Genomic DNA, 4,365 nt, shown 5'->3' with positions numbered 1-4,365 from the left:
GGGTAGCAGCGGCAGCTTGAGGAATAGCTGGAGCAGCACCAACAGCAAGAGCTGCAGGAGCTTCAACTGCAGTAGCGATAGTTGGAGGAGTTCCCCGAGCAACAGCAGCCACAGGGGCAGTGATCACAGCAACCATAGTAGCAGTAGCAGCAGCTCGAAGAAGGGCAGAGGCTCGAGACGGCGGAGGAGGAGAAGCTACCGGTTTACGACCCCACGACTCCCGCGTGGCTTTGTCCTTGGGGGCCTGTGACCGTCCCAACCGAGCCACAGCGGGAGGACAGTGTTGTGGCGCAGGCGTGTGCCATGCGCACACCGGCGGATCCTGGCGCCGAGATCAAAGGCACCCTCTATGGCATTGTGGGGATCGCCCCGGGCTTCCTGGAGGGCTGACGGCCATTGGAGGACGTGGACATAACTTCTAGAGCCATCGGGGATGATGAGGCTGGGGCTTATGGTGGCGGCGAGGTGGGCGAGGCTGGGACCTGGAGGTCTGTAGATGATGACGGGCGGTTTCCCTCTCTCATCGATCTGTTCTTGCGCCATGGAGGCTCGCTCGAGACAGTGTAGGAGCTTATCCGGAGTGTCAAGGCGCGCACGGACGACGAGCTCGAGCATTGGGGTCTAGGAAGGATCTGCATTCGAGTCTCCATGTCTCCGGACGAGCCCAACATCATGATGGACGATTAGAAGGAGGCAGAGAAGTGGGAGCACCTCGAAGTGCTTTGTCACTGGCCTCATGTCCGACATCATCAACAACGACCTGGGCCAAGCCTTCTTTGTAAGGATTCCTATACTCTGGTTACTTTGAATTTCTCGTTAGGCCAGTATGCTTATCGCCTCGTGCTTTATTGCAGGACTTGAAAGAAACATCCCGGCTAAAGTCGGGCTTCATTCATGCGACAAGGGGTGGCTAGGACCAGATTCCTCTTCTCAAGGATCAGCTCCTCGAGTCGCAAGAAAAGCTCCTCAAGGCGTACAAGGATCTTACGGTGGCTCTAGAGGAGAGGAAGGAGAAGGAGGCCGCTCTAACCGACACTCAGAAGACCTTGTCAGGCATGAACGGTAAGGTCTCCCGGGCGGAGCAAGACGCCCATGTCGCTCGAGAGGCCGCGGAGAACGCGAAGGAGGAAGCGGCCCAGTCGAAGGATCAGGCTGTCTCGGCCGAGGAGGCGGCTACCAAGGCCCGAGAGGAGGCTGCGTGGTATAAGGACAAGGCCATCGAGCTAGACAAAGGAAAGAGGCTCGTCGAGTCAGACCTTGCCGCCGCCCAGAGCACTTATGGCGGGGTAAAGGAGGTGCTCCTGAAGAGCGAAATCACCCGAGGCACCACAGAGGAAGCTGAAAAGAAGGCCCGTGAGACCTCGAATCAGAGCAGGCCCACTCTCGCAGCCTTTCTAACGATGTTGATCATCTAAAGAAAGCACCGCGAGAGAAAGAAGAATCTATCCTACAATCGGGTAAGATGATCGAGGACCTGTGGTTCGAAAAGACGGAGCTAGCTCGTTCCTACAAGGAGATCGAGAGGGCCAACAACAACCTAGTTGGTGAGAATACGGCTCTCGAGGAGAAGATCTGTGGTAAGTTTTTCGTGCCCTTATGTTTTCTTTGTTGGACCTCGTTTTCTTTTCTATCATCTGATTTCCTGTCTCAATCTCTATAGGGATTAAGGATGATCTGCTGGCCGCCCAGGTCGATGCCCAGTCTTTTAAGACTCGGCTTGAGGGGGAGGTCGCCTTGACTGGTCGACTGAGGATGGCGATCAATGACCTCTCAACCTCATAGGAGCTTGAGCCTACAGATGAGGCGAGGGAGACAGCTCGAGGCGATGCCTTGGTCGACCAGCTGTGCTACCTGGGTGCCACTCTGAGGGATCGAGTGCGAGACGCACTCCATACTGGGGTGAAGCGGGCAATGGCGGTTGTGTGCTCGGGCTTCTCCTATGATATGGAGGTGGTGTCCCATGGTTTCGTCACCGACATTTCCAAGACCGATGCTGAGAATGAGGAGAGGCTCCATGCCTTGATTGATGATGCAGAGGTTCCTGGCGAAAGGTTGGTGAAGCTGTTCGAGCTAGAGGTACTCCCTCCTAAGGCTGACGCGGGCACGGAAGACAGTGGTGAGGGCAGAGATGAAGACTAAGGCCTGCGAACCTAACCTGGGTGTTCAGACTCATTGTAACATACTTAGCATTAAACATTGTGGCCTAAGTGTCGACGAAAGCTAGTCGGCAGTCTACCTTGGGGTATGCCCACGGTAGTAGTTTATCGGTAGACGATGCGCAAGCTACGAACTCGATGGTGACGCAAGACACAGGCAAGGTTTTTATCTAGGTTCGGCCGCCGTGTGGGCGTAATACCTACGTCCTGCGTCTGATTGTATTGGATTGTGTTGAGATAATCATGTGTCCTAGGGGGGGCCCTTGCCCCTCCTTATATATTCCAGAGGGCAGGGTTACAGATCTGGAAACTAATCCTAGTCGGTTACAATTGCCATAGATAGTATGATATCAATTCCTATTCTAACCGACTAGAATCTGGCCTGATCTCCACGTCTTGTTTCCTTGCGCGAAACTCCGTGTGGTTGGATCAAGCCTCAGACTGTTTTCGTGATGGGCCAAGCCTCCTGGCCCAAGTCTAGACGGAAGGGTATCGGGGTTTATACCCCCACAGCTAGTCCCCGAACACCATGTATTGTGATGTAGCACGCCGTCTTGAGCTTCTTCGATCAATCAAGCTTGACGCCTTCGATAAGTAGGAAAATCACCCAAACAGTTGCAGCGGTGTCTTGACCAACTCAAAAGACAGTCGACCAACACTGACGTCGAAGAAGCAGATTGTTCGAAGTATGCATGGTGTTCTAGATCAAAAAAGATTTCTTTCCAGGTGAAGTGTGCCCACTTTACTTTTCTGAAAAGTATAGACCTCATAAAAGCAAGCAAATTCACCACAAGGTGCAGTGTGCCCACTTAGTCCCCGAGCCTGGTAGTAGGTGGCGTAGACACGTGGTGCCAGGGTCAGAAGAAAAGTCCTTAGAGAAATTCTGAAAGTAAGCTGCATTGCCAGATGCATCGTACCGATATAGTCCCCGAGCTTGCTGGAAGGCGAAGTATAAGCCTTGTGGCAAGGTCTAAAAAATTAAAATTATCCAGTCCCCGAGCGTCTCATGCTCATTTGCCATCGGGTAGACTTATCAACCTGTCCCGAGCAGATAATGCCTTGGTGATTGGTATAGTCCCTAATTCTTCCAAACTGGTGGGCCGGTCGACCAGTCCCCGAGTGTACAGTATTCGGTGGTCGGTGCAGGCCCCAGATCTCCAATCTGGCGGACTGGGCGACCAGTCTTCGAGCATACAGTGCTCTGTGGTCGGTGCGGACCCCAGATCTCCAATCTGGCGGACTGGGCAACCAGTCCCCGAGCATACAGTGCTCGGTGGTCGGTGCAGTCCCCATATCTCCAATCTGGCGGACTGGGCAACCAGTCCCCGAGCATACAGTGCTCGATGGTCGGTGCAGTCCCCAGATCTCCTATCTGGCAGACTAGGTGACCAGTCCTCGAGCATACAGTGCTCGGTGGTCGGTGCAGTCCGCAGGAACGTTCATCCTCCACCAATTTTTGTCTGTTATTTTGAAAAAAAAGCATATTACCACATAAATGAGTGACGTGACGAGAGCTCCTGACGCATTGTCAGATGGTTGCGTGAAAAGGTGCGCCTAGTAACTGTGCAGCCGCTCTTTGTGCGGTCCGAGAAAAGGAAATCATCAATTATACGAAAAAGCCGCCGTACTAACTACCGGTAATTGTTGAAAACCGAAACGCCGCGTCCGTCGTTGGGCCCGCCCACTTCCCAAGAATGCAGGAAGTGGGAGGGGTGGAGTTGTTGCGTATAAAAGCTTGACATTGCCCCCCGTATTGCTTACCCTGCCATTGCCTTCAAGCTTTCCACTCTTGCCTTCTGCAACCACCATCAGTCCGCCCAGCTCGCATCCATTTCCGCAGCGTCAATGGCGAAGAGCGACTCCAAGAAGAGGGCCGAACTAATGGCTAAGGAGTGGATGAAGTCCCAGAGCAGCGTGAGGTCCCTCAACGACCTCGTCGGCATGGGGCTACTGCGTAGCCAAGAGCTCGGCGGGTGGAGGGCGCCAGAGGGGGAGAGCTACCCTGACCCCCGTGCCTGTGAGATCGTGGTTTTCGAAGATTTTTTCAAGAGCGGTTTTGGGGTTCCTGTCCATCCTTTTCTCCAAGGGCTTCTTCTTTACTATGAGATCGGGATCAGCAACCTACACCCGAACTCGATTCTTCTTATTTCCACTTTTATCCATTTGTGCGAGGCCTATGTTGGGATAGAGCCGCACTTCGATCTTTTCC

The sequence above is a fragment of the Sorghum bicolor genome, chromosome 9 (assembly GCF_000003195.3).
Source record: "Sorghum bicolor cultivar BTx623 chromosome 9, Sorghum_bicolor_NCBIv3, whole genome shotgun sequence".
In the NCBI taxonomy this organism is placed as follows: domain Eukaryota; kingdom Viridiplantae; phylum Streptophyta; class Magnoliopsida; order Poales; family Poaceae; genus Sorghum; species Sorghum bicolor.
The sequence above is the reverse complement of the archived record's forward strand: the minus strand, read 5'-3'. Positions refer to the sequence as shown.